General features: G+C 37.7%; 2 long non-coding RNA genes across 6 annotated transcripts in view; one reads left to right on the plus strand and one right to left on the minus strand.

The window, feature by feature from the left end:
- The first annotated feature begins 3,753 nt into the window (after window positions 1-3,753).
- On the plus strand, window positions 3,754-7,327 carry LOC307012491. 3 transcript variants are annotated; one of them, XR_013800625.1, is made up of 5 exons: window positions 3,754-4,087; window positions 4,798-4,899; window positions 5,653-5,762; window positions 5,908-6,023; window positions 7,002-7,326. It is a non-coding gene; the product is annotated as an uncharacterized lncRNA (long non-coding RNA). The 3 variants fall into 3 exon arrangements; XR_013800626.1 differs by having other exon boundaries at window positions 5,908-6,007; XR_013800624.1 differs by having other exon boundaries at window positions 5,908-7,327.
- A 1,727-nt stretch (window positions 7,328-9,054) lies between these two features.
- The window catches only part of LOC306992347, a 162,962-nt gene continuing 157,130 nt past the window's right edge, over window positions 9,055-14,886 (minus strand). The window contains exons 2-4 of one of the 3 annotated variants that reach the window (XR_013796263.1): window positions 11,751-11,826; window positions 10,940-11,041; window positions 9,055-10,260 (exon numbers count right to left, since the gene is read on the minus strand). This is a non-coding gene — a long non-coding RNA (uncharacterized lncRNA). Of the gene's footprint in view, window positions 10,261-10,939; window positions 11,042-11,750; window positions 12,120-14,886 lie in introns of those variants that run through there. The other 2 variants (XR_013796264.1, XR_013796265.1) reach the window with 2 other exon arrangements.

Genomic DNA, 14,886 nt, shown 5'->3' on the forward strand with positions numbered 1-14,886 from the left:
GTTAAAATTGACCGGAGTTCTCCTTTAAGGATGCAGAGGAAGATGAGCTTTATTAAAGTAAAACAAAACAAAAACTACCCCGTGGGGGAAAACACTACAGACTAGACTTGGCAGGAAACACATACGACAGGACTCATCAGACAGGCAGGGTAACAACTGCATGCATTGATGTGCGACAACGATCTGGCAAAGGACAGCAAACACAAGGGGAATAAATGGGACAGCAAATAAGGCAGGTAACGAGGGAGGACAGGTGGGGAAACTGAACCAATAACAAGATGGGCGGGGTCAGACAATAGATAAGAGAGCACATGGCACAGGGAAGCCCGATTTAAGCCCGATTTGCAAATCGTTGAGCTCGCCGACAGGTCGGGTTGTTATCGCGGGGGATTTGCGGCCGATGAACGCTCGCCAATCTGTTAGTATGAAAGAGCCAACAACGCATCAAAGATTCTCGCAGACGCGTCGCCGAGCCCAGAAAAATATCTAGCATGCTAAATATACGGAGCTGTCGCACGACTCAACCACATGTGATGTCATGAGCTACAGCCAATCAGAGCAAGGCATGGGTTGAGGTCACCGGGAAAATATGCGGGGTTTTTTTTCAGAGCAAATCATCGCACAAACAGTTTGCAGCACTAATTGCTGTCTGACGTCCATATTCAAACAAAGACTCGCGTGTTGTTTACTTGTGTTTTTCATCGCTGGGTAGTGGCGCGCGTGCTTTATTGCGTCATTTCCGGTTCGTTTTATCGCATGATTTTTCGTGACAAAACGTGGTTTGTAGACAAGATATAATCATTGGATGATAGAGTTGTTGTCAACTCGTGTAGTGAGTTACCTCCTGTTGAAGATCAATCACGTTGTGTCGTGTGGTGTGAACAGCTCAACAACTTGAACACTCCTGATTTCACAGAGAGCAAGTCATGTAGTGTGAACCGCACAGTGGTGCTTTTCCCAAAGCCAACTATGGTCGCAAGTTCTGTCGTTTCCAATAGAGTTCAATGGAACTTGCGACCATAGTTGGCTAACGATGCTTTTGGGAAACGCACCCCAGTTCAGCCCGAGGTTTTAAAATCCTGTAGTGTGAACTTGCCTTAAGACACAGCACAAGACAGAAACACAAGACACATATAAAGGGACAGGAACAGGTGAACACACACAGAAAAATGAGGATTAAACACATAGATTAAAATTCCCCTTTTTATACCCACAAAAGTTATGTGATTAGACAAATTGCGCACCTATGGCATGTTAGAAAACAAACACCATGCTAAATCCACTGTTTATCCCACTACACACAGATACATACAGTAGAGAACATTGTCTGAGCAACGTCCTTGGTAGAGTGCGGATCGGGCCGAATTTTTCAGTCCGAGCCCGGCCCGCGTCCGACAGAGTAACCGAACCCGACCCGAGCCCGACAGGCATAAAGATATTTATGTTCGAGCCCGACCCGAGACCGGCAGTTAAAATCCCATTTTTTTCTCATACTAATGACAATTGTACGTTTGTTTGTGTGGAAAGCCTGCTTTTATTAAGCAACTGTAGGAAGGCAATCGGAAATGTCAACAGGATGAGCGCATCAGCGCGAGGAGCAACAAGCGCTCTTGGCGCGCGCACATTATGCACGTGTTTCGTTGTCACGGCTACATAAACAAATGTCCGCTCCGCACACAGGAAGACGGATGTTATGGTAATATTTTACATGTATTTTAATCACAAAAACGAACGTTTGCATCAAGTGAAAGCATCAGGCACATCGGCTACATACATAATAAGCTGTTTTAAATTTAAAATGTTCAATGCCTTATCGCGCTGATGTGACCGAGCCCGACCCGAACCCGAACATCATTTCTAAATATCTGTCCGAACCCGGCCCGGCCCGTCGGGTACCGGCGGGTCCCGTCGGGCTCGGGTCGGGTATCCATCCTCTAGTCCTTGGTGCAGCTTGCTTTTAATAAGGTGGATTTCAAATTCATAATGCATGATTTTGATAACATGAGAAGTATCATTCTAATCATATCTAAACAGCTCAGATCCAGCATGTCACTGTTGCATTGTAAAGTTATGGCTGTGCCACACATTTTTTCTTCACAAATGGCAGAATCATTTTTATGGTCACTCCCTTCCATCTCATTAAATGCTAGCTATCAAATAATACACATGCTGAATGCCAATGCGCATAGTTGGTGGAACAAATAATCTCTAAACACTGAGCTGGAGTCAATCATGCTAGGAGGGTTTACATTTGTGTCGTTGTCTTCGGTGAGACTGCAATAGGCTACTTTGTGCCGGCATGGTTTTCTGAATGAGCGATTTCTGAGCTGAAAGAAAGAGCAGACGATGACAATTGCATGAGTCAAGACTTATATTTGCTGTTTTAATTTCAAAAGAAGCTAAAGTAATTTATTGACTGAGTGCACAGAATCCTGCGGGCATATCTCTGCTACGCCTCTCATTCAGCACTCTCCAGCACGTCTGTTGGACTGGTGAGGTGGGGGTATTTTAGGCTATTGTGCTCTTTCTGATTGTAAGATGTGCTGTAATGATTAGAGCAGCTTATCTGAGCTGTCCTTAATTCACCTGAGACAGAAATCTGAATAAAATCATGACCCATAGGTCCTAACAACTTGATTAGGCATATTTCCCCTCAAAATGCAGTCACTGTGTACCAAGGTAAAAGATGTAATCATTGCTATGGTAGGAGTTATTATACCTTTACTTCCCTAAAGGATGGTGATGGGATAAAAAAAAAAAAAATCTTCCAGAGGTGAACATTCGTCAGGGTCTGAACATAAGTACTGTAAGTGTAAAACTTGTTTTTTTTATCTTCCACAATTTAGGCCGAGGTATTATAAATCATGTGAGCTCCACATGTCACCTGCATTAACAACCCTCACATTATTTGTGGCAAAATTAATTATTTACATCTTATGACCAGACTACTGAATCAAATAAGAGTTATTGAGTTTATACATGTACAGTTCCAAACACGTACGCGTTGTTATTTGCACCGCAAGCACCATGGAAATAATCGCTGCCATCATAACAGGCAGATTAATGATTTTCGCATGTGTAAGTGGATCTACGCTATAGTGAGCTCCTCATCTTTCATCTCACATTGTGCTAATTAGATTTTTCTCTCTTATACAAATTGCATAAAAAACATACTGAGACACCCTGTTGTGGTAAATTAGCTCAGAATTTATGAGCATCTTGGCTTGTGGTGCTGAGTTTATCATAAGGGATCTGTCTGTATGTAAAAACATGAAGCCCAGGCTATGAATAATGGTCTCACTTCCGTCATTCTCAGCTGGAATTAATGTCTCACTGATGTTTGTCAGTATTTGAGTCATACATGAAACACCTTTACCCATTAGGGCAGAAGATGTGTGATTTTATTCCAAATGGCCTGCTCTGTACAACCACTTTACACAGGAGGAGATGCCATTCCAGCAACATCTCTCTAATGTTTCCAGGGATTCAGTTGCTGGACAAATGAAGTAATTTCTCATGCATGTTCTCCAGCTGGGTTTTCCAAACTTTCTTCTTCTGAAATATGTTTTACTTTTGACCATTGACTGGCTGTGTTGCCAGAGACTGTGAAACTAAATGTGCTGTCGTTCAATGACTGCAGGGTGCTGATGCAGAGACTTTTATACAACTGAAATGACAGATGTGTTGTCCAACAACCCAGTCTCACGGCAGTTCGTGATATGGTCACGTAATTTAATCTATTAATTCGTGGCACGGGCACGTTTATTTCGTTATTTTCGTAATTCCAGCACGTTTTTTAAACTAATGTGTTTCAATGGGAAGCATCTTTCGTGATCAAAGCACGATTCTATCTCCCTATCGGGCTGCAGTAGAGAAGCTGTTTAATCAACATTTATTCACGAGATCTTATCATGGTTTATGTATTTATTTTAATTATATTATTTCGTTCTTATTGCCAGGGAAGCTGGATTGCTTTGCTGTTTATTGATATTTAAAAAAATATTTTATTAGTAGGAATTCGCGCTGAAGAAGTCTCATTCCGAACACCTCGCGATATTTGGCATCAGTTCACGTGTGCCAGATGTTGGTAAGTAGTCGTAAATACGCTGTCCTAATAATGTTTGATATAATGTATTTTCTGTGTGTCGAAATTAATCAGATTAGCTCAAGTTCAGTCACTGCATTATATCTGTCATCTCAACGGAGGCTTTGCGTTTCATTGCTTTCTATGAAAATGGTTTCTATGGTGATTAAACACTGTCTGTCACGTGATGTGCTATACAGTAGGCCTAGAGTAGACCTTCAATCAGTTAATCATATTCATATCAGGTTTTTAAGTTGTACAATTAGTTCCAAAGTTGTATGTGTAGTAGAAGCACAGTAAAAACAACACCATGCTTTTACCACAGTAACATTAGTTTTACTGTGATAAGTGTAGTAAAAAGACAGTAATCACACAACTTACCATGCTTTTACCACACTATTGGTAGTTTTAATGTGGTACTTATTGTAAATGCACAGTGACCACAACACTAACCATGCTTTTACCTCAGTAACCTTAGTTTTACTGTGATGGGTAGTAAAGGACAGCAATCACAAAACTTACCATGCTTTTACCTCAGTATTGGTAGTTTTAAAGTGATAATTGTAGTAAATTATGCATATTAACCACAACACCTACCATGCTTTTAATGCTTAATAATGTAACATCCAATATTTGTAAGGAAAATCAGTACTTTTTCCTTTAAATAATCCTATATATTATACATAATGATATTTAATTTTCTCTGTTTTCAGCTGAAAAGACCAAAAGGGCCTTTCGGACTCAGTCAGCCCATTATTGTTTGAGGACAAGTAAACAGAGGAGACGGACCGCTGCAAAGACAAATATTCGCAATGGTACGTATGTGTTGGTTTTAACCCTAAATCAAACATTTTATCAAGCATTTGTTGTTTCTTAAACCTGTTCTTACAAAACCCAAAGCCCAATCAGTATGAACAGTCTCAAAGTCTTAATAATTCACAAGATTTAACAAGTTGTCAAATTCGTACGATACTAGTACATATTTGTATACTCGTACATAATCCTGCAGCTTTTACTCCTAGTGCTGTCATTGGCTACTGCCTCAATTCCTGTACATATTTATCGCGACATTTGTAAATCAGTTGCGCCCCTTCTTGGAAAGTAGTCTGATGTCCCACACACTGTCAGAAAGTTTATATTAATTGCATTGTATTCATTAAAATGATTACAAATTGGTCCCTGTCTGTTCATGTTCCAATGTCCAATGATACATGATGTCTCTCCACACCTCATAACCTACCTCTGTTTGCAAGAGTGGAAAAGCTAATCTGACTTGTCACATGACATCAGATACTCGATTATTTTGTCGTAATCAGATCAGTTACACTGCTGATAACTGTCCCGTTTGCATGTAAATCATGTTATTTTTAAACGAGTTCATATGATTATTGCTTGCTATTAAAGACATACTTTTATTCATAGAAATGCCAACATATCAGTGAACGTATAACATAAAAATGCTTTTAACATTTAATTATGCAACACTCTTTACAGAAATAAATCCTACAGTTGTATAACTGACTGCTTGCATGTAATGTAATAAAATGACCTTACTTTCTGTATTGCAGGATTACTTTAGATCTCTACAACATCAAACTCAACAGCTCTTTTAAGAGCCAACCCTCACAAGAGCTGCTAGTGATTCGCAGCGGATCTTGCCGTGATCAGCCCTTCCCAGGTAAAGTTTCTAGAATATTTCAATCAGTATTTACTCATCAAATGCTCTCTCCTGAATCGTAAGGTAAATTATAACTGTCTTAATTTATGTTTCAAGAACAATAGTAATTGCACATAGAGTAAGTAGAGACTTTCTTGTTTTACAGCAGAGAAGGAAGACCAGTCCTTATATCAACACAAGCTAATCGAATAAGTCCTTTGTTTCGGGTGAGGAAGGAACATCTGCTGCCCAAAGAAGACAGAAAGGTGCGCGAGTCCATTGGTATGTCTTGTATTGAAACAATGCTGTAATATGTAGTACATAATTTGATTTTGACAATTTTACATTGTACAGGTTATCACTTGGTTTTTGACCAAGTGAAGCTCTTGAAACTAGTGACAGAAGAGTTTGTTGTCTTGAAAAAAATCAAGCATCACTTGCAAAGGCAAAAGAGACCATGCCTTTCTTAAAGATCTTTTAAAATAGGTTGCTGTTGATATGGGTAAAAAATGTTTTGTTCAGTACTTAGCTTATATTATTTGCTGAAATATTATATATATATATATAATATATATATATAAAATACTTCAATGTGTATATTATATAATGTACTGACTGCTGCTTTGTAAATTTAAATCAGGAACGGCCAACTCTGGCCCTTTAGCGTTCTCCTTTTTGAGGTTGAGAGTTTTCCTCCAACCCTAATCGAGCACATATGAAAATCTTCAGCTTTACTTACAATAGGCAGGAGGGTTTGAGGTTGGAGCCAAATCTGCAGGACAGTGGACGCTAAGGGCCAGAGTAGCCCATCACTGCTTAATATATCGCAGAACATAGGCCCCGTTTACACGAAGTGAAGACACAGATATTTCCCTGCGGTTTGGCCTCTCATTTACACGAAAACCGAGTTTTTATCACAGAAAACGATTATTTCTAAGAACTCGGGCCAAAGTGGAGATTTTGGAAAACTTTGTTTGCACGTTTGCATGTAAACTGACGTCACAGTATGTGACTATTTTCGGGATTCTGATTGGCTAACGTGGGCTTGAGCTTCTCGTTACACTGCCACCTACAGGTTTGGCATGCTCTGGACGGCATATACACGGGTTCGTGTGCACGATGTTATTTTTTAAAACGAAGAGGGGTGAAATGTCCGTTTATGAAAATAGCCTTCCACGTGTAAACATAGCCATAAAGCTGACATGACTGTCCATTAAACAACTTAATTTGTATTGTTTGTGTTTTTTGCTTTACTTTCAGACCAGGACTGGAGAACGCCTGACAATGGGATGTTGAGACTTCTTCCTCTGGTTGAGAAAAAGCTACACCACATCAGTGATCACATCTTCTGTTCTTCTGTTGTACTGTAGGGTACACCTGAACAAACTGTTTAGACGAGGAAGAAGAACATGAACATGATAGAGACATGTACAGGGAAGAGCAAGAAACCAGTTTAGCTGTGATAATGAATAATTATTTTCCAACACAATATCAAATCTGTTTTCTGTATAGGTGACTGAATGTGATTCTCTGGCACTCATTTTGTGGCTTCAGCAGCTGTGAATGGATTAATATGATGTTAATGTATTTTTGAAAACACATTTTTATTTATCTTGAATCTCATTGTCTTTATGCTACTTTATCAACTTTATGCTGTGTCCTCCAATAAAGTATTGTGTAATAAAGTATGGTGAATATTGTGTATTGAAAGTGGTGTTTGGTACAGTAAAAAATATATATATATTTGAGAAATGTTAATTTCTTATTTCTTTAGTTTAGTTTAAAACAACTACAATTTTAAATTTTAATTTTAAAACAACTACATGTAATTAATTACCATGATTCTTTTTCTTAGGACATACACATTTAGATCTGGTTAGTGATATTTGGGACAACAATGCAACAAAAGTTGCACATACTTGCATGTATAAGCAGTTTGCAGTGAAATAAAGGGAAGCTATGTGAATAACAAGAGGCTGCAGTGGCTATCTTGCTATAAACACTTCAAGCATAATTGAAGATGATCCATGTTGATCATTGTAGTACATCTACTAGCCTACTGCATTTAAAATGAAAGCATAGACATTACTGATGTCAGGCATATAAGCAGCAATCAGAGGGGGTGAAAAGGAAATGTTGGCAATGTTTTTTTGTTGTTTTACTGAATGGTGCATTATTCCTGTGTAATAGTAATAGTGTGTGTAGATTGTACTGCACTTCCACCCCCAAGGGCCCAGCAACGGCCCCCAGAAGAGCAAAAAACTGCACATTTCAAATGGCTGTAACTCACAGTCCGGTTAGTGTATCAAAGAGAAAATCAGCAGGACAACTGCTTATGCTATGTTTACCAAATACTGTTGTGCACAGTTTTCTGACTTATACGGAAAGCTGGCATAAAGGTTATTTTTAAAGTACTCACAGTAAATTATCAAATTTCAGCCTGTCCCTCATATATGTCATAAACGTTTGCACAATGAACAAATTTAGATATCCAGTTGTCCATTAAAGTTATTCTTTATTTAACATTTATTGTTTCATTACTAAACGTTTTAAACTACATTACCCAGATATCTTTGTCATTCTATCAATGGAACAGGAAACATTGTCCTGTAGTTCATTGAAATGAGCAGACATGCTTAGGGTTAGGGTAGGGATCTCAGTAAAGGAGCAATTTCTCACAACATAGAGACACTTTATAGTTAACTTTATGTATAACTAACGCAATAATAACACCAAAACATGCTTTGTAACATGAAGCGCCGTTTTATATGGGTTAAACGATAGTCCAATCACAGCGAGCTCTGCGATAAAGTCACAGCCAATAACAACCCAGCTGAACAGATGCGTCACACTTACTTGCCCATTTATGGTAAATGATGACAGATCTCTTCTGGTTCCGGCTGTAGGGATAGATACCTTAAATATTTAATATTTGGGCTGTAATGTATTCATTCTAATTAAATTATAAAATCACATTTAAAAACAAGACTCCTCTGTGTGGTTACCATCCAAAAACGAGATCACATGATCAATGACACAAATGTTTATATTTGATTAGACTGATTCAAAATTACATTTGAAAGATAAACTTTTTTCTAAGCAATGGCCTACAGCAGGGGTAGTTTTGCAGTATTTTAATTAAAGATAATTACATACTAAAGTGCTTCTAACATTTACAGCGTATGTATAGTATATCAAAGGTATATCAATTATATTCAAATAAATGTAACAAAATCACAATGAATGAACACAATTTTGAAAGCATATTCCAATATTTAATGTCAAACTGTTTAAAAGACAAAGTTAGTGCCAAACCTACTGCACAACAGTATAAAAATCAGTTAATTATATATAAAAAAAATATCCAGATACAGGGGCAATCCATTATAGTGACACATACAGGAACGTTAAAAAAATCGCTATGATGAAGTTACATTTTTACAAACCAAGAGATGAGATTCAACTTTGTTATGTGAAAATATATTTGTTTCTTCGCTTTAAAGAACAAATAGGCAAAAATGTAAGCACAACATTTTACATTCTCAACTTTAATTCTATATCCCTGTGATTATTGGTCACTTTTATTGTAACTAAATGAAAGGCAACTTAAAATAGTTAATGATTATAAACGTCAGTAAGAAAATGCTTCAATAAAATACATTCACGGGTATATTACATTTACATTAACCAGGTAGTGATATAATGATACCATAGATGTAGTTATGGTGGACATTTACTATAGTGACCACTGTAATAAAATGTTTAATGAAGCTAAATGTAAGACATGAAGTCCATCTAAATGTAAAGGTAACAAACTCAGAATAATGTCCAGTATGTCAAGTGTGTCATTTCTGTAATATTCTTTCAGCACCAATAAGATTTCCATAAATATTGATTGTTTTCTCTATCTTCAATTGTTCGGACAAACACCTGCTATATACACTTGCAGAAATATACATGTGTCTATTGCATCATGAAGTCACTGCATGACTAGAACTAATGGATGGCAATGAATATGTCCTTTTGGAAAACACCTGATGCACACTGACGCTTCTTTGATGAAGGGATTAGGCAGACATCAAGTACAGTTTATGAAGCTGAAAAGAGAAAACAAAATGCTTTAACAATATGGAAAAAAGATAAATCACTATTTTCAATATTGGTTCTGCATATATCAAAGAGATCCTGAGGAGGAGTGGGACTTCACATGAAGACTTTCAGAAACTGTGACAGAGCAAAGGGTGCACCTCGCTGGACACATCCGACGCATGCCCAAACAACACCACCCAAAGACAGTGATGAAGTGGACACCAACAGGAGGATGCAGGAGACAGGGAAGACCAAGGAAGACATGGAGACAGATGTTTCACGAAGACCTGAAGAATGTCAGTGTCCCATGGGAAGATGCGGAGAACTTGGCCACGGATCGAATACGTTGGAGGACACTTGTTGCCCAATGTGCCCAGCACAGGACTTGATGATGATGTTGGGAGTTTATCCATAACTGTGGGATATATTTCTGTAAAGAGTGTTGCATAATTAAATGTTAAAAGCATTTTTATGTTATACGTTCACTGATATGTTGGCATTTCTATGAATAAAAGTATGTCTTTAATAGCAAGCAATAATCATATGAACTCGTTTAAAAATAACATGATTTACATGCAAACGGGACAGTTATCAGCAGTGTAACTGATCTGATTACGACAAAATAATCGAGTATCTGATGTCATGTGACAAGTCAGATTAGCTTTTCCACTCTTGCAAACAGAGGTAGGTTATGAGGTGTGGAGAGACATCATGTATCATTGGACATTGGAACATGAACAGACAGGGACCAATTTGTAATCATTTTAATGAATACAATGCAATTAATATAAACTTTCTGACAGTGTGTGGGACATCAGACTACTTTCCAAGAAGGGGCGCAACTGATTTACAAATGTCGCGATAAATATGTACAGGAATTGAGGCAGTAGCCAATGACAGCACTAGGAGTAAAAGCTGCAGGATTATGTACGAGTATACAAATATGTACTAGTATCGTACGAATTTGACAACTTGTTAAATCTTGTGAATTATTAAGACTTTGAGACTGTTCATACTGATTGGGCTTTGGGTTTTGTAAGAACAGGTTTAAGAAACAACAAATGCTTGATAAAATGTTTGATTTAGGGTTAAAACCAACACATACGTACCATTGCGAATATTTGTCTTTGCAGCGGTCCGTCTCCTCTGTTTACTTGTCCTCAAACAATAATGGGCTGACTGAGTCCGAAAGGCCCTTTTGGTCTTTTCAGCTGAAAACAGAGAAAATTAAATATCATTATGTATAATATATAGGATTATTTAAAGGGAAAAGTACTGATTTTCCTTACAAATATTGGATGTTACAATATTAAGCATTAAAAGCATGGTAGGTGTTGTGGTTAATATGCATAATTTACAACAATTATCACTTTAAAACTACCAATACTGAGGTAAAAGCATGGTAAGTTTTGTGATTGCTGTCCTTTACTACCCATCACAGTAAAACTAAGGTTACTGAGGTAAAAGCATGGTTAGTGTTGTGGTCACTGTGCATTTACAATAAGTACCACATTAAAACTACCAATAGTGTGGTAAAAGCATGGTAAGTTGTGTGATTACTGTCTTTTTACTACACTTATCACAGTAAAACTAATGTTACTGTGGTAAAAGCATGGTGTTGTTTTTACTGTGCTTCTACTACACATACAACTTTGGAACTAATTGTACAACTTAAAACCTGATATGAATATGATTAACTGATTGAAGGTCTACTCTAGGCCTACTGTATAGCACATCACGTGACAGACAGTGTTTAATCACCATAGAAACCATTTTCATAGAAAGCAATGAAACGCAAAGCCTCCGTGGAGATGACAGATATAATGCAGTGACTGAACTTGAGCTAATCTGATTAATTTCGACACACAGAAAATACATTATATCAAACATTATTAGGACAGCGTATTTACGACTACTTACCAACATCTGGCACACGTGAACTGATGCCAAATATCGCGAGGTGTTCTGAATGAGACTTCTTCAGCGCGATTTCCTACTAATAAAATATTTTTTTAAAATATCAATAAACAGCAAAGCAATCCAGCTTCCCTGGCAATAAGAACGAAATAATATAATTTAAATAAATAAATAAACCATGATAAGATCTCGTGAATAAATGTTGATTAAACAGCTTCTCTACTGCAGCCCGATAGGGAGATAGAATCGTGCTTTGATCACGAAAGATGCTTCCCATTGAAACACATTAGTTTAAAAAACGTGCTGGAATTACGAAAATAACGAAATAAACGTGCCCGTGCCACGAATCAATAGATTAAATTACGTGACCATATCACGAACTGCCGTGAGACTCGGTTGTGTCCAACCACAGGGGTTGACAACGAGAGACATGTCTGTTTTGATCTTTCAACAGGTGTGAAAATCTGTCAGTTTCTGCCAACATGAAGGTCCAAAGGGAATGAAGTGCAAAATGTGATTTCAGGTGGTTTGTGAGGCTTCTGAGACTGCTTTTGGCCTGTTATGTGCCTTTAAAAATCTGAGTTTTATTATTGGAGATATTTTGGAGGTGAAGTTAAAAATCTAATTATAAATTAAAGTTGACTATTAATAGCTTCATATTTGGATTATTAATGTTATTTTGAAGGTTACCAAGTCAATTGCTGGTCACACAAAATTGCTTTGCATGTCTGCTGTGATTTCTGTTTTGTTCCAGATCTTGAATATGGACATCCTAGCTCAATTGGAAAAACATAGCTAGTTTAAATCCTTTCTGTAATACATGGTTTTAAATAATCTTCTTATTTACTACCTTCGTGCAGCTCAGAGTCTGTTGCCAAATCATATTAATTTACTTTTAAGTCACTCTGTTATTGCACGTTATAAAATTAATGATAGAAGAAATGACTGAATTACTATCATTGTCTACCTTGCACCCTTTCAAACACATTGTCAATAGAATGCAAAAAAGCTTGCCTGAAGGTCCCCTTAATTAGACCAATATTCATTCTCACTATGTAAGCGAGAGAGGGAGAGGGAGGGCTGAGCTGACAGGGTCTGTTAATGTGAAAGATCTCTCTGCAAAGCATAGCTGGAATATGACCGGTTGTTTTAATTATTTCTGAACTGAAGAAATTAAGTAATTATACAATCTGAGGATTTAAACAAATATATATCTTGTCCTTAAAATTGCCAAACAAATCAAGGAGGAGAGGGATTAGCATGCAGGAGCTTGTGACCACTGATTGTGACTGGTAAAATGATGTCGTCACAGGAGCCTACATTTATGCTCTTAACACATTAGCAGAAATGCACATTGATAATGGAATTAATGTTCTTGCATACAATAAAACCTTGTCATTGTATCTTCTTTTTTTTATGATGATTGCCACCAGCGGCGGATTTAGCGATTTGGGAGCCCCAGGCAAAATATAGGAATGGGGCCCTATAGAAAACTATACAACCCTTACCTGGTTCAACCTTGAGGTTCCTTCCTGTGCTGTGATGCTCGCAGCTGCACGACCGTGACACATAGTTGTTTTGCCTAATAGTTAAGCCCGCCTCTGATGCTATCATTCATCAAAGACATAGCTAACTAACTCGAGTGTGAAGAGGGAAACTTTTAAGAAGCAGTTTCCTGTTGTTTAAAATGCACTTCTAAACACCATGTGATTTTAACTTGTTGTTAAATTGTTCATAAAATAGCACAAAGTCAAGATATCAACAGAGAACAATTTTTTTATGCTATTATTTTGACAATGCAAAAAAGGTCTGCACTCTAAAAATACTTATTAGGTTCAAGCAGGAGATAAAAATAGTGGAAACATTTCTGCCGTCTGCCTTTGACAGTGTAACAATTCACTTGTTCTCAATATAAGCCTATATAAAAAATAAGTGCTACAAATCTTCAGGTGATGATAATCAAACAATCAGACAATCAAACAATCAATCCACAGACTCCAGTTCAACTAATCTGGAACAACAAATTTCTTGTCGTTTTTTTGGGGGGTAGGCCTATAATGTTTAGGAAAATAATTATTGTCTGATGTGTTATTTTTCCCATCATTATTTTCATTTTATTATTTTTTGTTCCAGATGGAGTTGAATTGAGTCTGTGGATTGATTTTTTTTTTTCTGTTGATTGTCTGAAATTGAGATGTGAAATCTGCTGCGTGTTTGCTTCTATTTTTGTTGGCGGAGCAAAAAAAAAAAAAAAGTGAATACTGTCTGAATACTCGGATCTTCCCCTGTCTCTATGACGCTGAAAACTAAAGATGTCCGAGTTCCGGTGCCCTTGCAACTGAACTGTCATTTGCTCATCTGCGTTCGAGGGGAGGGGCTTACCGATAGGTCAATTATACTGTAGGTCTAAGCATAACATGGACACATCGTTATATCTGTCTTTAAAGGCAACTGTTGCAAGGTTTGTCAACTTGCTTCTGAGCTTGTGAAGTTCTTGTGAAGTATTGAAAAGTGCTGAGTTTCTTGATTTGTATTTATTTTCAGCGAAATCTTTAAGTAGACAATTACACATCTGACTCAAACAGCTGTACTGTGGGACGTGTGGGAATCATTTCACCTCTCAGAACTAAACCATTTCAAATATAATATATCTTGGTGAATTCTTTCTTTCTTTAACAAATGGTAAGATTTTGCGTAGTCGATCCATCAAAAGCATTGTATTTTTCATACAGCTCATGACACACAAAGGGGCGTCACACAACAGTCCTGTCTCAAAGCACTCACCACTATCACCTTGCCCACACGTCAGTCTGCTAGCAAGACAAATGAGGTTAGCATGTCACTTTGAGGAGGAAAATCTATTTCAGAAAGCTTTTAGGGGGCAGGTGTGGGAGTCTCTTGCCTGCTTCTGTGATCCATGGCACAGCTTGGTTTTACAAGGTGCTCTTTTCACCGTCACCCAACTGGAAAATGCCTGCCACCTTTAATGCATTCATCCTCTCTCCCCCTCTCTCTCTCTCTCTCTCTCTCTCTCTCTCTCTCTCTCTCTCTCTCTCTCTCTCTCTCTCTCTCTCTCTCTCTCTCTCTCTCTCTCTCTCTCTCTCTCTGTCATTTTAGCTGTGATGCCTTGCTAATATAA

This window comes from Phoxinus phoxinus (genome assembly GCF_949152265.1).
Source record: "Phoxinus phoxinus genome assembly, chromosome: 2".
NCBI lineage: Eukaryota > Metazoa > Chordata > Actinopteri > Cypriniformes > Leuciscidae > Phoxinus > Phoxinus phoxinus.